Source organism: Rhyacophila brunnea, unplaced genomic scaffold, assembly GCF_057557595.1.
Source record: "Rhyacophila brunnea isolate RB1 unplaced genomic scaffold, BYU_Rbru_1.0 scaffold_13, whole genome shotgun sequence".
Lineage (NCBI taxonomy): Eukaryota > Metazoa > Arthropoda > Insecta > Trichoptera > Rhyacophilidae > Rhyacophila > Rhyacophila brunnea.
The window spans coordinates 9,904,778-9,927,716 of record NW_028232785.1 but is presented as its reverse complement, the minus strand read 5'-3'; the positions used below and the strand labels follow the sequence as shown (position 1 = coordinate 9,927,716).

The 22,939-nt window shown below is 36.3% G+C and overlaps 1 long non-coding RNA gene across 1 annotated transcript; it reads right to left on the bottom strand.

Annotated features, from left to right (window-relative positions):
• Positions 1–544: 544 nt before the first annotated feature.
• LOC147076438 (uncharacterized) lies at positions 545–6,225 on the bottom strand. The gene is made up of 3 exons (XR_015069300.1): positions 5,671–6,225; positions 5,260–5,412; positions 545–2,196 (listed from the first exon to the last, which is right to left on the bottom strand). It is a non-coding gene; the product is annotated as an uncharacterized LOC147076438 (long non-coding RNA).
• Positions 6,226–22,939: the final 16,714 nt, after the last annotated feature.

Genomic DNA, 22,939 nt, shown 5'->3' with positions numbered 1-22,939 from the left:
TGCCACATTTTGTATTGACAGGCACACCAGCTATCGGAGGTGTGAACTGACTTGCCCCAATATTTGGCCTCTCCACGCAGCTGGCAGAGTGCTATCCCAGTCCAGTTGCCAATTGAACTCCTGGCAGCTTTGAAGTGTTCTTCACAAGTCGTGAGGAACTCGGCCACCAGCTGTTTTGCACTACCATCGTATGTAGCCTCAAATTCTGGCTTATGAGGCCATTGGCGAAATGGAGGTTGTTCGAGATCCATCATCCCATGTGCTGCTCCTGCGGTGCTAATATCTGTCCTAGGGCTGTCCGACGCAAATGTTTGTGCGTGTTGAAATTCGGGCTCCAACAGTTCGCTAGCTCTGGCATCTCGGCTATATTTTGTTCCTTTAGGCACCACTGAGACTGTCTTTGGTTCTCAGATTTGAACCGGGTATGCATGTACCTAATCGGCACGGACAATCCTGTTTTCTTATTTAAAATTTATCGAAATTTGACTTTCTCGAATTTACGGATTCGGATTGCCGGGGTTTTACTGTAGTTTCTTTTTTTCTTGAATTGAATGACGCATGCTTTACGTGATTCTTTTAATTCTTCTTGGAGTATCAATAATGTTGGCAATATTTATTTGTTATATTGCACTTAATATTAAAAGTATTAATTATTTTGACGTTTAAAAAAAATTAAAATCTCTGCTCTCCGAATTTCGCCACTTAGCTATATAAAAGTTGATTTATATTTAATATTTCCACTTATTTCGTTTATTGTTTTTATTTATTCTAAAAATAATAAAGTTGCTTCTTCAATGAATTTTCTGCCACTCTGGGTGGCTATTCTTGAATTATACATCGGTATGTTCACTTGTTATTCACCGACATCATGTATATAATATATTATACGTGTATATATATTTTTTGGTAATAGTATTTATTTGTATATTGCTTTTTGCAAAAATTTCTTCTTCGGATTTAGGATTTAAGTTTAAAATTTTCGCAATTAAGATTTAAAATCTCCTTTATATTAAAATTTTAAATTGAAACATATATTCTTTGTATTAAAGTAAAGTTTAAAATCCTCTGCATTTAAAATGTTCTTTTATTTTTTAGGATTAGGTTGACACATATCTTCTTTGTATTAAAGTAATAAATATTGAATTTAAAATGTTATACACCAACATGCTTAATTTCATGTTTTTTAAGATGACCGAGTTGCGAGCATGTATATGAACAAACATTGCATTTATAAGGTTTTTCACCAGTGTGTCTCATTTTATGTCTCTTAAGATGGCTGGGTCGCAAGCACTTATATGAACACACATTGCACTTATATGGTTTTTCACCAGTATGTCTCATTTTATGTATTTTAATATCGCTTAGTCGTGCGCATTCATATGAACATTGATTGCATTTATAAGGTTTTTCACCAGTATGCGTCATTTTATGTATTTTAAGAGTGCTTACAAGCGAGCATCTAAATAAACATTCGTCGCACTTATAAGGTTTTTCACCAGTATGTGTCATTTTATGTATTTTAAGAGTATTTGCATGCGAGCATCTAAATAAACATTCTTGGCATTTATAAGGTTTTTCACCAGTATGTCTCATTTTATGTCTTTTAAGATGACCAAGTTGCGAGGACATATATGAACACTCATTGCATTTATAAGGTTTTTCACCAGTATGTGTCATTTTATGTCTATTAAAAGTACTGATTCTCGAGAATCGATATGAACACACATTGCACTCATATGGTTTTTCACCAGTATGTGTCATTTCATGTCTTTTAATATCGTGTAGTCGCAAGCATGTATATGAACATTCATTGCACTTATAAGGTTTTTCACAAGTATTTGGCATTGTATGTGCTATAATATTACTATGTTGCGAGCTTTCCATGTATTTATAAGATGTTTGATTTTGTTCATCAATCACGTATGTGTGAACTATTTTATGACTTTTCAGAGCACTTCTGCAACTAAAAACAGCATTGCAAATACTGCAAATCATATTACGTGAAAAATATATTACTCTTCTCAGAATAAGTCGAAGTTCCTTCGGAGTCTCTTGTTTTACGATATTTTGTTTATTGTTTTTCTCATCTATCGTCACTTCTGAATACTGTACCATTCTATTATGGATTCCATCATCTGAGGAGTGTTGACTCTCATCTTTATCGTGATGCTTTGTGAAAAATCCCTTATTAGAAATCTAGAAAAAGCATAATAATCGAAATCAATATTATTAACCATGGGTTATAATAATCCATTTTTTATTTTTTGGCGCTTTTGCTTTTCAGTAGCTTCACACATTATTCAATAACGAAGCGAGAGTACAATGACAATAAGGAATGATAATATTATATATCTAGGGATTAAATACATAACAAATAAATAATGTTACGAAATGAGTGGGTAAAAAATGCATTACATTAAACATCCAAAGGCAAATGCATCAAACATGTTATATATGGATATGTTGACTCTGCAAATGTGTTTAATTTCATTATTTGTACTATTTCTTGATAAAATAATTACTTATGATCACCAGAATACGTAGGTACTATGAAGCAGTTTTACACCATTTTCGAGTATTTTCATGTAGTTTCAGTGTGTCGTTGGAGGGTGTACACAGTAGCTAAAGATGCTGAAAGGCGAACCAAGGTTACAAAAATCTCAAATTGATCAGAATTTATATTCAAATTTAATAGAGCAACTTCGATCAATAGTATAAACAATACTATAATATATCATACTTCAGAATTCCACATGATTAGATCACTAACTACACGATGTTACTCCATATTGGAGAAAATGTGGTATGTGTGGGATTTGATATTTGGTAGCGAAACACAAAATTACTATACCCAGTGGAAACTGTTACTGTTGGTTTCAATATATCGTGAATTTGGAATATTATTTATATATTATATATCTTTCACTTTTGCACGGCACTGCCATTTTAAATGTTGATTCATTTAGGTACCTAGCGGTATTCACTTTGTATTAGGTTGCACGGGTCACTTGTAATTTATTTCGCTCTTGCGTGGTATGGGTAGGGAAGAAGTAAGCGCGGAGATTTTACTGTACAGCGAGACCACTTGGTCTGGATGGGAGTAGGACTGCCCTCCCAGTTCGGGGGCGACTTTTCGACTCAAAACTATTTTCAACAGGACTACCCACTCGTAAGATCCGCGGAGAGGGGCTGGTGAGGATACTTGGTAGAGAAACATTGAAGTTTGGGTGTGCACTTCCCGGAAAAGCGGTCAGGTACTTGTGGCTCTGTGCAAAGCGACGCCGAGCGCGTAATATTATTTGTAAGTCATGTCAAATGCCGTTGTTGGTCCACGAAGCAACAGGCGAGAAGTATATTCTTCTTTTGATACTTTAGCAGAAGGCATCGGAGAGTATATATGACATAAGTTATGCGTATATATTATATACTTATTGTTTAAACTTTATATAGCAATTAAGATTTGTGTAGAAATGTAATTAAATTAGAATTTTTGTATTTTTTAATAATATGTGAGAACGTGACTATGATGTGGCTCTTAATGTATGAACATCCAGAATGTGGTTCTCGTAGACCACTCTTCTTTTTTTTGGTCGTGCACTCATGGCTGAGGATCGTGACTACGTTTAAATTTCGCCATCCTTTGAGCGACCAAGACTTTTTATCCTTCTCGATCTTCCGCTTTTCTCAGGGCAGAATGGATGGTGCCCCCAGTCAGCTCTTTCACTTGGTCGCTCCAGCGCGCAGACGCTCTTCCTCTGCTTCGCCTTCCCTGGAGGCTACTCAAAACTACCAGTCTCTCCAGGTTGTCCGATCAGCGCCTAACAATATGTCCAAAAAACTGCAGAATTCTTCTCAGACATATCGTCGAGAGCTGTTCCTTTATCTTCAGTCTCTAGATGATTGACTGGTTCGTCCTGTGCTCCGTCCAAGAAATGTGAAGCATTCGGCACCAACACCACATCTCAAACGCATCAATTGCCTTCCGTTCCCTTGCCTTCAGGGTCCACGACTCGACTCCGTATAGAAATATCGAGAGCACTAATGTTTGCACAAGCATCATTTTTGCGGCAATCAAAATTCCCTGATCCTTCCATTTAGTGGTAAGGCGTGTCATCGCATTTTTTGCAATCTATGTGCGCCTTCTTATTTCCGCTTCGCATCCGCCCTTTCCACTAATGGTCGATCCCAGATATACAAACTCGTCGACTGTTTCGAGGTTTTGGAATATACTTGGTGTTGGTAGAAGGTTGGCCCGATCAACAACCATTAACTTGGTCTTATTCTTATTAATAAGGAGGCCGTATTTGCGACTCTCTTTCTCTACCCGGTGTAGCAGCTCTGTGAGTTCTCTTTTATCAGCAGCGATTGGTGTGGTATCATCTACGAATCTTAAGTATTTCCTGGCCACCAATTGACCTCATGTATGCATTCTATGGTGGGCTAGTTTTCAACGGACTAATATATACTAACAACGGATAAGGGCATGGTTTGATTTAGATAGATGAGTTACATGATAGTTATTATTAGTAACTACACTTACATTACTTGACACCCCTTCCACAAACGTAATGTATAGCTTAATGCTACATAAGACAATTTTTGTAAAATCGATTTTACCACCAGTTTTGTATGAAGAAATAGTTTGACTTGAATAACAGGAATGTATATTTAAAAAAAATATACATTTGATTTGCGATTTTTTTATAATTCAATACGAAACAAGGAAGATCTTATAATTATGTTGTTTTACAGGCAATCTGGGGTGTGATTTTGACAAGAACAGTGGGACCATTCGTATGTGAAAAAATGCTCGTACAAAAAGATCTGCTCAGGTTTTGTATCTGTTCACAATATTATCTATGGATGCAATAGCACAAGAAATTTTAAAGTATTCACACGTATAAACTGTTAAAATTAATTGAAATTAGATCAACCAAAATATTCTTCGGAATGACACCATAGACTAACTTTGTCGCCGTGCCAGCATGTGATGTGAGCAAGATGTCATCGCAGCACTATTCTGTTACAAACAATAATGTTATGACAAAAGTACTTCTGACAGAATACCTAGGTCGTTCAGTCATCATCAGTGACAGACATCACATTCAAATACTGTAGGTCAATGAACTTACTCACGCTAGCTCAGATAAATAAGAGAAATAGTTGTACGAAGCGTGTATAGCCGATTGAAATTTGATCATAAAGGTGTGATAGGAGACGTAGCCAAAGGAAGAATATGCCAATCACATATACAATTACCTGGTGTACTGGTCTGTAATCCGAATACGAACATCCAGGTGTTGGATCTTCATCATGGAACGGGTTTATTGCGTCTTCAACAAACTCGCGTTTAACTTCAACTAGCTGGAGGTCAATCTCGGGTTTAATATTAGTGAGACGCGTTGCCGAGTTCTGAAAGAACCATCATACAATTATGTAATCACAAGAAAACAATTTTTAGCTCACGTATTTTATAATACTATAATATAATTGTGAATCGTAGCTAGATGTCTAATTGCACCTATGAGAGTTTGACATCTTCGTATGTTCTTAAACAATTTGTAAAAAATATACACATCAGGTGTGGATTATTATGGTAGGTAACTTATCGTTGGTATTCCGCTAAAAAAATTATAAAAAAATCACGAGTTCTTAATAAAAAAAACTAACCTCAAAACAACCGGAATCGTCGGTATTTTCCTGCTTTACATAAGTGTGCGTGTCAGGGCAGTATTGATGGCTTGTTGTTACATCAAACTTGTCTTCAGTAACAGATTGGTCTCCATCACACTCTCGCTTGACTTCCATGTTTGCGTCGCAACAATCGTATTCAATTCGCTAGGGACAAACTGACAAGCTTTCTGTTCTGTTGTAGTATATTATATAAGTGTTGCCGAAATACAGTTAATAATATTCCGTGTCGCTATTATTTGATAATCTGACAATAATGTATTCAACTTTGAAGGTATTATGGTACAGATGCTAAATGTCAAGAACACCGATTAAACGTAAAACTTCCCTCTTTAACAAACGTATGTCACTACTCGCAACACCCAATTTGAAATTGTAATTTGTATTTGTAGCTTTCTGTTCTGTTGTATTATATTATATAAGTGTTGCCGAAATACAGTTAATAATATTCCGTGATAGCCAAAAAGATGTCGTACAATACAGTTGCTAATGTCAAGAACGCCGACTAAACGTAAAACTTTTCTGTCACTCAGTGTTGCCATATTTTGAAAGTGGAATTATAGTACAGAGCCTCCAAAATTATATTATTTGGGGTACTGTCATCTGTTGAAAATGAAAATTTTCCCAATTTTTCATAGTCGGCTTATTTTTTTTAAGAGATATGTTTCGCCGCGGGCCGCAGATTCCCAATTTTTCATGGTCGGCTCGTTTTTTTAGGAAAAATATTTCACGGTGGGCCGCAGATTTCCAAATTTTCGAAGACCACTCGATTGCGAAATGGCAAATGCGAAATTAAAGTACTTTTATTTTAAATTATAGTACGATATTCAAAATTATAGTATTTTGGGCGTACTATACCTATTTTATATCGTACATAGTACGCGGACCAAAATTATAGTACAAATACTATAATTATAGTACGGATGGCAACACTGCTGTCACTACTCGTTGCCCGCTGGAGAAGAGTGTAGAGCAGTGCTGCCATCTTTTCAAAGTGGAATTAAAGTACAGAGCCTCCAAAATTATAGTATTTGGGGAAAAATATAATACTCATTGTAAAAAATAGGTAACAGAGAATTTGAGAAACTCCGAGACCCCTTTTTATTTAGGTACCTCTTCCGACCAAAGATGCTTACCGACGAATTCAAGAAATTTAATTTTAAACCAAAGTCAAGGGATTTTTTTACGGTTTTCGAGGATTTTTTTTCGCAAGGTCTCCAAATCTTCTTATATTGCTAAAGTTTAGCAACATAATTTAATTATAGTACCTAGGTACTATAATTAAATTTATCCAACGAAACCAATTTATCCAACGAAAATGTCTTAGTACTTACTTTTTACGTATTATTTTTTCCGTTATTCAAAATTATAGTATTTGAGGCTTACTATATAGCTGTTTTATATCTTACATACAACGCGGACCAAAATTATAGTACAAAATACTATAATTATAGTACGGTTGGCAACACTGCGTGGCGTGATATCGTCAGTGCTGATTTTGTAGGAGAAAAAAACCCCAATTTAATTTATGTGTTATTTATATACAAAAACTAATCAATTCACGATACCACAAGAGCAATGTTCAATTTAATTCGGTTTTTACCAACAGTAGTTTATTTGACAGTGAGGGTTATTCAAACTACATTATTATGGTGCTTGAGAGTTTGAAAATATTATATTTATTTTACAAAATGCCTGATGATAATAAAAGGAGTTATACCTACCAAAAAAACTCTTCTTATTCATGTTGACCTTAAGTCTTTGGAATAGGATTAGCTCTTCTCTCTTTGCTTGAGGTATTATTCCACTAATTTATCTTCCGTTTTCTTGTGGTTGGTCATGCCTCTTTTTTACTTACTGGTCACACCCACCTGGGGAGTCTCATTAATTTTTTATTAGGTATGGTATTAGGCAGGTTGTGTAAATGATAATAAAGAAATATTTAAATTGGGTTTTTGTTTCTCCTATAATATCAACACTGGCGATATCTTCCACTCTCCAGCGACATACATATCTACGCTTAAAAGTTCTACATTTTATTTGTCGTTGTTCTTGACATTAGCATATTATATAGGTACCATAATACCTTCAAAGCTTAATACATTATGACACTGTCAATCATATAAAGGCTACACGAAATATAATTATTAATTAGTATTTCGGCAACCCTTATATACAACGAAACCGAGAATAGTTATAATAATTGTCATCTTAATTTTATTAGGTAGGTACCTTTTAAATATAGGTACATAAACATGGAAGTCAAGCGAGAGTGTAATGGAGACCAATCTGTTACAGAAGACAAGTTTGATGTAACAACAAGCCATCAAAAGAGCCCTGACACGCACACTAATGTAAAGCAGGAAAATACTGATGATTCCAGACATTATTTTGAGGTTAGTTTTTTTATATTAAGAACTTTCTTGCGATATTTTATAATTATTTTAGTGGAATACCAATGACAAGTTACTATAGTATATTTTACCTACCTACCATTTTTTTACAAATTGTATAAGAACATACGAGGATATCAAAATTTCTTTAAAAAAATGACTATAGTAAATTGTTTTCTTGTGATTACCTACATAAATGTAAGATGCTTATTTCAGTATCCAGCAACGCGTCTCACTGATATTAAACCCGAGATTGACGTCCTGCTGGTTGAAGTTAAACGCGAGTTTGTTGAAGACGCTATAAACCCGTTCGAAGATGAACATCCAACACCTGGATGTTCGCATTCAGATGACAGACCAGCACACCAGGTAATCGTATGTGTGATATTTTCTTCCTTCGGCTACGTCTCCTATTACAGCTTTGTGATCAAATTTCAATCGGTAGGTACAGCTATCTATACACGCTTCGTACAACTACATAATATCACTTATTTAACTGAGTGAGTGTGTGAGTGTGTGAGTAGGTGCATTGACCTACCTACAGTATTTGAATGTGTAATGTCTATCACTGATGATGACCAATCGACATATTCTGTTAGAAAGTACATTTATTATAGGTACTGTAATAATTGTGTGTAGCAGAAACAATGCTGCGATGTCATTATGCTCACGTCACATGCTGGCACGGCGACAGAGTTAGTCCATGGTTTCGTCATTCCGCAGAATATTTTGAATGATCACTATCTCTACAAATTCGATTATGAAGAGTGCCAACTAAAATGTATAAGTTTTTTGAATTATTATTTATTATTCATTCTAATATCAATTTATTTGAACAGTAGTGGGCGTAGGTACTTAAAAATAATATTGTGATTTTGCATCCATAGATAATATTTTTAACAAAACAAACCAGCAGACCATAAATAATAGACGTAAACATAAAACATACATGGAAATTTAATAGAAAATCCACAGAGAAAACCAATATAAACATAATATATTTCGATTTTCACGTGAGTTCAAAATGTGTGGGCCTGCAAAAAATATAAATGTTCACTGACTAGTGCAGTTCATGGTGTAGCGCGATACACGTGAGGTGACCTCAGAGTTGTTCAGGCGATTTCGGCAGATTTTGCTAACTGACATGACGTGCCATGAGAGCATCGGGCAATAAAAACGACAGTACACATTTTTTCACATAACGGCAGCTTATTGTGATAGCACGTGATGATTACTATATTACCTGTTGAGGAATAAGTGTCGGAAATGCACGTTTATTTTTTCGCCTTGTATCTCACGTTGTTTATGTTAGATACCTAACAATATTCTAAAATGATCTAGTTTTACTCGACATGAAGTGCAAAGAAAAAAGATTCAACGGAATTACTTTCGTCATCAATTATTATCTCATTCGTTACCTACTTTGGATATTCTTTGCGGCAATCGCCTTCTATCATTGCTTTCTTTCGTGATCAGTGTAAGGCCCGTTTCAGACGGGACACCGGTGTCGCGCTCGATATAATATAGGAGGCCTTTCTATTATATTTATGAACGCCCTAGAGCTATTAAGTAATCGCATAATTTCGCGTTATAAATTAGAATATAAATCTGGCTGCGGTAAAAAAACAAGTGTATCGGCGGCTTGAGAATGTACCAGCCGACGGAAACGTGTATCGGACACGCGTTGCCTCATTATCTCTGGGGCGTTCATAAACAATACATAGCCCCCTTTATTCGAATACATAGGCCTCCTTATTTCATACGAGCGCGACACCGGTGTCCCGTCTGAAACGGGCCTAAGACACGAAGTTTCATTCCCAATAAGTCGTATGTTTTCTCGACGAACGGGTGTCTTGATTTTATGTCGATGTTTCCTCAATTGAAGCATATCATTTTTTTTATGTTTGGCACCAGAGCCTGCATTACCTGGGAACTCATTTGAGAATTTGTTGGATTCCTTAGATAATTCGTGATACGCATTCAAAATATTCTCCCACGGCTTGATCATCTTGATTAAAAGCTGGTGTTCATTCAATAAATTGTATTTATATACTTATATAATATCGCTACATATACCTTCTGTTAAGTGAAAAAACACCTTGTTGCTGAATATAATTACCTATGCAAATTATTTTTTATTTATAATTTGCGCATATCCTCGACTATTTTACTACGTTTTTATTAGCTCGTATTCTTGTTTGTCCGGTACAGATTTTTCTTGCGTGTCCAGTACATTTTTTTTCTTGTTTGTCCAAGATTTGTATTGGACGATTGAAGATTTTTAACTAACTTCCCTACTAGTTAGACATTTGAAACTTTTAGAATATATCAGAACACGACGGTAATGCATTCTTTTAATACTTTTAGCCATTTTTAAGCAGAATTGAATTCATTTTCAGTTAATTCTGTTTTGTATGGAAAGTTATTATTGTCGGTTGCTAAGGGGTCCTAGCAACTAAATTATTAATATTACTATGGAAATTAATATGAAATGTCAAAAGGACATTTCAATAGGTATTCTATAATATTTATACAGTATTTCTATCAAGTACAATAAAAAGTTTTTAATAATAGGTACATAGAATTGTCAAGTTTCTATGATTCAACAGAAAATTAAAAAACGTGGTATATAAAAAGTTATTTTTATCTTGTAATTATTTCAATGTAAATTTGGATTATTTGGTAGTGTTTTCTAGCGTCTATGCTAAAAAAACACCCATTATTTATGAGAATTAACTGTCAAAAAACTAGATATCAATGCTATATTAGGGACTACAATTATATTTTATTTATTTAAATACTTATTTGAATATAGGTACCATCCCTATTCTTTTTGCAGGTTCCTCAGCAATGTTTCACATATAAACCACTGGGAGTCGTCAGAAAACATACAGTTGACAAAAACCTGGCCAAGAACGACATAGCACAAGCAACCGATATACTCAAAGATACGATGATACATTCAGAGATAATTATCGATGAACATAACGTCAAACAAGAAGCTCACAAATTACACTTCCCAAAAGAGGTTATAATTATGTTGAGAAGAGTTACATATTATCCACGTAACTTTTTTTGCAATGATTGTTGTGGAGTGTTTGAATCTGTAAATCATCTAAATAGTCACTACAATTCGTGTATGAAGTCGCAGCATCTTGCGTCAAACAAGACGCATGCTGGTGAAAGACTATATGAATGCAATGTTCGGTCAAATGAAGATCCGCAATGTGGTCGCCACGAGATTAGTGAAAAATCACAACAATGCGATGTGTGTTTTAAAAAATTTAGGCTAATTCACCATCTCAAAAGACATAAAATGATACATACTGGTGAAAAACCACATCAATGCGACGTGTGTTTTGAAAAATTCTTGCAATTTAGTTCCCTAAAAAGACATAAAATGACACATACTGGTGAAAAACCACATCCATGTGACGTGTGTTTTGAAAAATTCTTGCAATTTAGTTCCCTCAAAGATCATAAAATGACACATACTGGTGAAAAACCACATCAATGCGGTGTGTGTTTTGAAAAATTCTTGTATAGTGGTTCACTAAAAAGACATAAAATGACACATACTGGTGAAAAACCCCATCAATGCGATGTGTGTTTTGAAAAATTCTTGTATAGTGGTTCACTCAAAAGACATAAAATGACACATACTGGTGAAAAGCCACATCAATGCGATATGTGTTTAAAAAAGTTCACACAAATTGGTCATCTCAAAATACATAAAATGAGACATACAGGTGAAAAACCACATCAATGCGATGTATGTCTTAAAAAATTCTTACACATTAATCAGCTCAAAAAACATAAAATGACACATACTGGTGAAAAACCACAATAATGCGATGAATCTTTTATAAAATTCATACAAATTAATCAGCTCACAAAGTCATAAAATGACGCATACTGGTTTAAACCCATATCAATATGACGTGTCTATTAAAAAAAATAACTAAGCTTTTAAAGGTTCATGAATTTTTGTAATTAAATACCTATTTAAAAGATTATCACTGACAACAATCAAATTTATTAGTTACTTTCATTAACACAAATAATTAAAAAGTATAGGTTATTGAGGAGTTAGTAGGTACTTCCTAATACAACTGGTGGCTAGTCAGAATTATAAGCAGAACATTCGAAAGACTACAATTTTGGTGTAATCCCTTTCGGCTACCGACATGTGTTATTTACTATGACTAGTGCCGTAAAATGCTTTAAATACCACATAATGTATGTGCAAATTATGAATAGTAAATAAAAGATATCAAAACACTTTTTTATTCAAACTATTTGTCATGTCCGTAGGCATGACGCAAGGTTCTATTATCTAGTCAAAATATGCATTTTTGATTCTGAATTGCATTTACACAACTATCGACCTATAAATATAACACAACAAATATAAAATTTCAAGATTTCTTTTGCCGCGTCTCCTAATAACGAAGCTCGTGGAGAATTACATCTTGATCCTCCAATCTTATACGCGGCAGCACAATTATCGAATATTCGTCGTCTAACCGAAGAATACTAGCATTTGTTTGGAGGACGAGTAACAAAAGTGTAGTACATTTGTTAGTAGCCACAAGAATTTATTTCTCGTAATAAACTTTAGTACTTCGCAATAAGAAGACTCTCCCTAGCTCTCTTTGGGTCCTCAGATACACGGAAACGGTACGCAGATAAAATCAAACTCTGTGTTGCTGTATCGTGTATTTTTCGTATCGTGTATGATCTTCTGTTGATCTTCTAACGTCTAATGAGGTTTCTTCGTCTATTTTTACTACCTATGAAGTATCATTAATGATTCATGATTTTTGTAATACGGATTGATTGTATACCAATACCTTTTAGAACTCACGTGGGTGTGTTTGAAGTCCTTCATTCGGGTACCTAGTTTTTTGTATGAGAGAGAGACATTATAATGGGCACAAATATAATAATAACATAGGACTTTCGATCTGTTATCTCCGCGCGGAGTTAATTTATTGTAGTTTATACAGACATTATACAGTTACACATGGGGGGAGGTAAACATTGATTCACTATTATACTTAGGTGCGTTTTTATGTTAAAAAGTATTTGTCGCGAATTATGGAGGTTGATTATTTAAGGGCACGTAATAATTAGGGTTGCACAGCATCACCGAGGGCTTGATTAACCTTCAGGTATGACACTGGGCCGCACTTAGGGCTCCTTTAACTATAATGAATATAGGTTAGATATATCAGTTATACATATCATCACAATCATCTCATTCATCACATTCACTCATCAAAGTTATACATCAACCTATATTATATTTGTTCTGTCAATGCTCATATTTATTAATCCCTCTCCCAGTATTTAATTGTTCAATATTCTTGAAGTTAAAATTGGCGCCATTGATTTCTTTTACTCACCCACGCTCTTAGGCGTAAAACCCACTTAACGCAGCAAGTGTGGCTCTCGCGCAAAATTTCACAAGTGGCGCGTAAATCAACGAAAATACAACGTAATCAAATACGCCAGCGCCCAGTGGATTTGACGACGCATTATACGCGCCCGCCTCATGAATCATCGTTTTTTCGCGAATCACCGCTTCTCGGCGATACGAATGAAAGAAAATACAATGGAGTCCATTCATTGAACACAGCGAGCAAAATCACGCTCTGGACGGCGTCGTCGATCGACGGGCGAGAAGTCATTATATAATAACAGAGAACTCATTGTTTAATTTTATTGCATGTCCTATATTTCGCTGGTTGAATAATGTCGTGGTAAATATTAATTACAAGCCCCGAAATAATATAATATTTTTACTGCTTTGTTATGAGAGACGCTGTAATAATAATTATTTTGTGCTGCTTGGGCCGCTTATTACATAGGTGAAGGGTAATGCGCGGCAAGAGACGTGTGATTATGGTTATGAATAAACGCTTCATCCGCCGACTTCGCCCGCTCGACGCGTTCTATGGGCACTATGCCTTACAGTACATTTACATAAAGCAGACGCGGCATGCGTTTTATAATTCGGCCCCTTAGGCGCCGAGCATATACAATCGGGCGCGCGGGGCGCTCGCGCATTTTTTCAATTTGGGCGATGAATCACCAAGGAATACAATAGAGCATACACAGCGTATGACGAACATAACGCCTCGCGCGCCTTATATTTCAACGCACACAGAGTTCAGTGCGGCGTCTTTTGACGTCATAGCACGACAATAAAACGAAAATACATTGGATGTGACCAGCGAATGGGGCGCGACGGTCTCTAATTTACTCGGCTGTTGGGAGCGTTGTTGTACAGGCGCGCGCTTTTTCCGCATATTATAAGTTATTCTACACCGTGTGCTTTCATCATATTAAGTTACTCCGCTAGCGCAATGACATAATTGTGAAAATGAATTTAGAGCCGACCAATTATTTAATAAATTTTAATGCTTTGCAAAGAAACACGAGGCGAAATGTGATCGGCGCCGCTTTTTACATAGGTGAGAGGTAATGCGCGGCAAGAGGTGTATGATTATGGTTATATATTTACGCTTCTTGTGCCGACTGCGCCACGATCGCCGCACTCCGCTCCGTTCAATAGGCGTTATCGCTTAGAGTCAAGGAAACGTATCTCATTTTTCTCTACTTTACAGGAGACCCCAAACACAAGTAAATTTACATTCCACAGACATTAACAAGAAAGTGTTTGCAGGAGATATAATGTAATATATTGACTTATCTTTTATCCATTGAATTTTTTGATTTTCTTTGTCACTTAACATAACATGTCATTTAATGTCCAGTAACATACGTAACTCAAAATTGTTAAAAATTAAGATAGGTTTCTCTGACTCTAAGGGGCCGAATTTAAGTTTTCATGTAATAAAAATAATAAACGGTAAAATGTAACAATGATTCATGCCTCTCAGATCCAGTGATTGCAGACATATAAATTAGGATAAGTGGGTACTTACCTATATACACAGAATATCAGTCCGATGCGAGATTTATTTTGTCCACGGGAAAAAACTCGGCTATAATACGCACTTGTCAGTTGCACAGTTACGTTTTTGTTACCTACGTTAGTTGTCAGTTACGTGGTGACATCAGCCTTTGGCATCTGCTCCTGAGACATTCCCAGGCATGCTCCACATTAAAAAATAGTGCTTTGTGACACCCTCGATTAAGACTGTTTGTGGTGCGGGACTGGTGGTTTGGAAAGAATTAGGTGTGCCGAGAACATAACAAGATGAAAATCACATCGGTAATGGATGGTTTTCATAAATGAACGGCAACAGAAGTGTAAAAACGGTAGATTTTCAATATGAAAAAAATTGTTCTTTGTCAACAGATAGGTAGGTACTTAAATAACACTAAAAATGAATACTCACCTCTGTGTTTTGACGGGAAATATGTATTGTTCTTTCCGGTTAAAATAATCAAAAGAATATTAAATTTAACATGGATATTTTTATAATATGCGTCATATGTGGCTCACGATGGTTACCGCGTCGTCTTATAATGTCGTGTGTCCCGGATTCGAATCTTTGGGAAACTCAAATGTTATTCAACATGACGTGATGATTCTGTATTACAGGATTAATTTTAAAAACAAATCAGCTGTTAATACCGCCTCCACATAGCTATGGAGGCCATATAACAGGAAACTCAGAAATAATGGGAACTGAAATACATAACGGGTAAGGCGATAGCAGGTAACCGACTCGAGTAAGGAAGAATCCGGGTTAAACTTACACACCCTGTCAAGAATAGGTACGTTTTACGTCGAATACTGAAAACTGCTCTCGGTTTATGCATTTACGCTCATTTAATGTTGGTGATTGTATACTATTGCACGTGCATAATGCGTGCTTCATTTTCGTAGGACACTCACACATTCAAAACCCTGCATCAAGATGCGGCATATTGAATATAGCCTATCGGTATTCTATTTATTATCTGTTATGTGCCATATAATATGTTTTTTGGATCGGATATGGTTAATAGTGTATTTAGTATACCTATCATATTATATTCAGGTGGTAATGTCTATGATGAACAAACTCATTCAAAAATCGAAGACCATTTTGACCAAAAAATTGCAGAACGTATTTTGGCCAGAAGAGGTAAATAAAAAAGACAACTCGAATTACCCGTTATTTCTTGTGAGATACTAAAAACCTATACAAAATCTCAAGAAAATTCTTGGACCACATGCTATATATTGGTGAAAAAAGGTGGCAACACTGGTTGTCAAACATGCGGGCACCATAGACTAATATATTTTTCCAGAAACGTTTGGCGTTAGCGACGACCCGCTTAATTATTATAGATGGATGTCAAACATGAACCAGACGTTCCCCAATCGGATGCAGGACAGTCTTTATTTGATGCTCCAATATTGCATCTAAACAGTACGGAACCCCACACTAATATAACGCTAGCTACAGCTGAAGACGATAGTTTCAGTTTTGAGGTTAGTTTTTAGTTTAATCTGATGTTCTGTGAGCTTATTTTGTATAATAGGTAGTAAAAGTGTTAAAAATAGTCATCTAATTGCTAATTACTACTAAAACATGCTTATTAGTAAATGTTAATGCTGCTTGTCGTACGAATACTAAGGCTTTGAGAAACAAAACAAGACCTTAACAATGTTTTAAAATGACTAATGGCGGGTCCAGACGCGTGTAATGTAACGGCTAAATAGACTCTATGACGATCGGTCATATAAATGCCGATAAACCCGCTTCTTATGTCATAGCTGTCATACAATATGTATGTATAATATTAGGGCTTGCGCAGACAGAGAGCGGTCGGAGTTCTGCGTTCAACCGACCGTTGACCGCTAACGTTCAGGGACAGCAGACAGGTGGCGGTCAACAATAAGCGTTCCATTTGTTTACAAACGTTGTACTGACACAAGCGCTGCATAATGCGAGACCGCTATATTCCGACTGCGAGTGGAAGTGAGAAAGCACCGCTGTTGCGTACTCACTCCCCCGTGTGGTTTCGCTCTATGTTGTGTGACTGCTCAAATTCCTATGACGGGACTGGACGGGAGGTACGGCGTTCTTTGTAATTCCGGGCATAGAACTCCAGAACTCTAGCGTTCCAATTGACCGGCGCGGTCTGACCGCCGGCTGTGTACCCATACAGTACAAAGAACGCCGAACTCCGAACGCGGAACGCAGACCGCCTGACCGCGCTCTGTCTGCGCAAGCCCTTATGTCGGAATGGCATAGATATGATCATAGACACTAAATCGCTCTTAGCATATATGTGCCCGATCGTCATATAGTCTATTTGAACCTTAACGAGAATTGTATGGACGGCAAACGATTTCGACGCGAATCATGTTGTTGTCGGAGTGTCGAGTACTGCCAGCGCCTTTGTGTTCGTCTTAAAAACCGACAGCCGATGGATCAGCACGAACGTCGCCACGAGAATTACAATATTCAAGGATCAAAGCTACGTCCATACGGAAAATTCGCGTTACATTAATCGCGTCTGGATGCGGCCTAATGCTTCCAATTATTTCCAAGCGAAAGTAAATTATTAAACTCTTGCCCAATGCCTGTACGAACTGTACTGGACAAAAATAGAGTAAAGTTAAAACATCTCAATCTATATGATTCGATTTGGACATAACATTATTATGAAATTTGTAGATTGATATTGTTTTTTTTTCAGAAGAGTACGATAGACATCACTGACATTAAAATTGAAACTCTTTGCTATCCGGACAACTCCGTTGATGAAGAAACCCAACCGGATTGCTTTCTTTCAGACTACAGACCAGTGAAACAGGTTCGTCCAATTGTATTTATTGTTTACTTTACGTAGCGGTGGTTGACAAAATCAGATATATACCTTCCTTCTTCTTCGTCCCTGTCCGTTTTTTAGATAGATCGTCACAAAACATGGACACAACGTGTCTTTAAGAATCTTCGTTGTTCATCTTCCTTCTTCCCGGACCATGGCAGTAACCCGTAACTCCGCCGTGTAGGTATATATTGCTGACAATATTATGTCCACTACAAATTCAGTTAACTTGAAAAAAGCACAATGTCGCGCCTTCACGCCCCCATATCTCATAGTCATAATATACTACACATCATGGGCCCCACATCGTGAAGCGAGCCCCCAGGCTTTGATCTTTGGCGGTCCCCCCTACCTATCGCTAAGAATAAAGGCAGTATGTACGCGGTAAAATCAATCTGTATATTTAGTGTTTTATTGTATGTTTTAATACATCCATTCGAATTATGGAGATTTTGTATTGATACACAACCATTTTTACATTATTTACATTTTCTGGTTTCGATGTTCAATGTACAAGTTCCATGTTTTCTTCGCTTTTACTTACTTCACCCCATCACGCCCAAGCATTTAGGCATAGGGTTCTTAATCCCTCGGTCCATCGCCACGTCTCGCGCCTCCCTCGTATGATAATTGTAGCGCGTATATTGGTTTTGTAGCTACGCTACAGAGTGGGGAAGGTCGCTCATGGCGATGGAACCTTAAGGTTGTCCCACAGGCATGCAGAGTGTAGCACTTTATAGCAGCGGTCGGCAACCCAAATGCATTGGGGTGTCACAAAACAGGTAATTCAAAGTACCTACTAAATCTATTGTAAGACAATTTTATTTGACTATAATAAAACCCGCTATATAAAAATTTCATAAAAAATACAATGTTTGAACAGTAGTGACTGGTTCAATTTTGTTTTTAATTTTATGCACATTTCCAAATTTTATTCAGTTAAGCTATTTTGATACGGGCGTATAATATATTTCGTTATTGAGAATGTTTGCTCACAGTACCTAGTACGATGTACCAAAAATACTTAAAAGAGCGAATGTGACTTTTTTCATACAATCAAATCTGTCTGGGAGTTCATTCCACGTTTTGGCTATCATGTCAGGATGCTTTCGTTTTTCATAATTTCATCTTTTGCAGTTTTGAAGTTCAATTTCCAAATTTCAGAATTGTTAAATTCGATTAACCCTAAATCAACATACACAATGTTCAAAAATTCAAAATATTCTTTGTCAATTTTGTGACTGTCTTCAATGTCAAGCTGCAAAATATATATGTTTGAGCTTTTTAAGTGGACTGTAATTATTTTTAAGGGAAGATGAGGAGGTCGGATCTAGGGGTGGGGGCGATGTAACAGAATGCCAGATACTGACCTTTGTGATGATGTTTGATGGCTCTGTGGTCTGCTTTCAACTTTCACTCACGCGGTATTGTTGTTTTGGGTCACCCGGTTTATACACTCACGCACTTTGTGACACAGTTTTATGGATTATATGTGAGGGTGTATGAATGACGATGATAGATTCTAAATGAGTCTGTATCTATTGAGTCAATCACTTAAGCGCTATCGCCCGCTATCATGATGCAACTGAATGTCTCATTGCAACACGGCCTCTCATGACGCCTAATTGGTTATTGATTGTCTGGTGACAATAACACTGGAGATTAGGAGGTGGGCGAGGAGATAAGAAGTGGAATGGGCATATAAATGGTTGACGGAAAGCTATTAGAAGCCCGCTATAGAGATGCAACTCAATGTTCTTTGTAACACTGTCTCTCATGAACCGTAATTGCTTATTGATTGTCTGGTTACAATAACATTAAAGTATCGAAAAATTTAATAAATCTTCATTTTCGAGTCGTGCCACGAAAAATCTTTTCGCGTGCTTCTAGTGGCACGCGTGGCATAGGTTACTGGGCTCTGCTTTATAGCATCTTATAATTTCCACCTCATTTAACTCGTTAAACCTCTTACCATCGTTAATATTAATATATTTTTTTGTTATTCTTCAGGAAAATGCGACAGACATAAAGTGTGAACCCTTTTGGCATCCGGATAACTCCAAAGATGAACATGATGAAGAAGAATTTCACCCATTCATATACGACAATCCTGTCCCCAAATATACTTATTCCCGTCAAAAAGCAGGAAATCTGGTAACGATATTTTTGTTTTACATTAAGGGGTATATGCTCAGCGTACGTCAAAATGGAGCTTTTATGTTATTTTCAAAGCATGATCCTGGACACTCCTTAAACGTTGTAGATAATGTATTTACATAATTTGAAGCCTTATTATCCTTTATATTTATTTTAAATATTTGATAACTGCATAAAGTATTTTTATTAGATAAAATAGTATTCTTTTAAACCTCTCGCTCTAATGTTTTAGAATATGGTCATATTTCAGTACGTTCGTGTGAAGTGGTGTTAAGATTTTTTATATTTATTAATTTTTAAAGCATTTATAAAATCATTAGTAAAATTTATGTCGACATTATTATAGTGAAATATTTGAAAAAAAAAATTATATTGATATTTTGAATATATTGAATTTGACAAGAATTAGGCATTTTATTATTCAAAAAATGGGCAAGATTTACACATTTAAAGATAATTTTAAATATACTGATTATAATCTATGTCTTTGACCATTCAAATGTGACAAACGATCTACGAATAATATTTGCTTTATAATAATTGTTGACCTATGAATAAGGTAGTATTTTTTTGAAATACGCCATTTCTATTGGCATTTCCCAGTGGCTAAGCTACAACATACGGTCGTAGCCATAAATTGACAAACGATAAATGAAGTAGGGAGTAAGATCATGTTAACGTGCGTGTTTTTAATAGATTATCCACAAAGCTTAAGGAATGTCCAGGATCATGCTTTGACAATAGTATTGAAGGTCCATTTTGACGTACGCTGAGTATGTGGCCCGTTTAATACTTTGTGAAAATGGTTTTTTTCTGACCAAAGTCATTTTCTACCAATTGTATTTGCCTATGAGATTTTCAGAACTGTAAACGATAACCACTAAACCAAAATTGTCACCATTGGCGTGTTTTATCAAATTGGTTGTTATTCAGTTCTCGTTTTATATCAATTTTGCGTGTTGGTCTTGTAGTTGTTTATTTGATCGTTGTCTATCAGTGTACATATGTTCCAAATATTTATCGTAGTTTTGTTTCTTTCTTGTTTTAAAATTAGAGTCGAAATATGGGTGCTTTAAAATGACTAAGTATATCTTTCCAATAATTTTCAATCCTAAGTGTTTTTGAAGTTATACTTCTTTTGGGGCGTTTGGTAGAGAGTGAAATTGAGAGCTGCGCGCGCACACCGTTAAGAAAATGCGCGACAGTATGAAATTAGCTGCGATCAGTCAGCTGTATACAAACACAAGTTTGATAGTAGAATTGTTCTGGGGAACCTTTCCTAGGCAACGAATTTATTATTGTCGGCCATTTGTAATTCCTTACGTTAACAAACGATTAAACGGCATAGTGACAGTTGTTACTTTAAAAATAAAAACAACGAGAAATAATTATATAATTTAGTCAATTTAGTCATATTAGTTATATTAGTTAAAGTGTATACAAATAAACCAACGGCGCTCCAATAAGCGGCCCTTATTATTGAGTGTGTACTTTTACAAGAAGTCTTGTTTTGGTTTTGTTATGCCAAATAAGTATAACTTCTGACGCGCGTACATAAATACACATGGATGAAGGATCATGACGAAGTGGCTACCCCAACGGAAGAGACCCAGAGGCCGTCCAAGAAGGAGATGGGCTGACGCTGTAGAAGTGGACTGGCTTCATATAGGAAGACCCGGTAACTGGAGAAGTGTGGCGAGAGACTGGAGTGAGTGGAGAGCGGTTATGGAGGAGGCCAAATCCCACCCAGGGATGTAGCACCGTGGAAAAAGAACATAAATACACACACCTTTTTTTTTAAAAATATTATATATTTATTGCCGAGAGTGTCAAATCAATCACTGATTCAATTCACCCTATCATGCCCCAAAGGATCAGTTTTGTTGCTCCGCTGCTACCTACGGCGAGAAAGGACCGACCACGGCATCGAACCCTTGGGGTTGTGTCACAAAGGTCAGGGTGACACACTCTCGAACGACCTCCGCAGCACACGTGAAGTACCTCCTCATGATTACTTGAATCGCCTGTGGCTGCCGTGTCCGCTCACAAACTTGAGTGTTTGTAACGCGGTCGTACCAATGCACCCCGAAGATATTGCCGAATAGTTGTACCAAAGTTGAGATAAAGAAACATCCTAATCGATACGACCCTTTTATTTGAAAATTTTATTTTTCAGAAGAGTATGATAAACATCACTGATATTAAAATTGAACCTTTTTACTCTCCGGACAACCCTGGTTATGAAGATCCCCAGCCGGGATGCTCTCATCCATTATACAGACCAGTGAAACAGGTATAGTTAATTGTTATTATTTTATCTTTCGGGTATTCGGCTTGGCAAAATCAGATTCCTTCTTTCCTCTTCGTCCTCGTTCGCTAGGTACTTATATAGATAATCAGAGAACATAACAACCACACGACGTGTGTTGATAAGCGACCTCGTGGTTCAGTCCATAAAGCACAGGGCTTCATCTGGGGCCTCCGTGCTCGATCCCGATTGGGTCATATTAGTATATTATGTGGTTTGTGTGATCGTTTGACTTCTCCTACTTTCTCACTGATTTACTACACTACTGTCATTAGACCTAATGGCGTTTTGTAGTGTTAAAAAGAATAAATATATAATTGTACGTATACTTTGACCACACCACGACAGAAATCGATAGGGCACGGTTTTAGATTGATTAGAAAAACATCTAAATAATTATAACTAAACCGTTTGACTTACAAAATGTATATATATAAATATATGATATGTACCTTTTGTGTGTCGAATTTAACGTACTTTATTTCATCTCAGAATACAATTTCTGTAAGGATAACAGTTAGGTACTTAAATATTACATAAAAACTGATTTTCGCCGCCATTTTACCAAGATGGCGTTGTTTCTACAAGG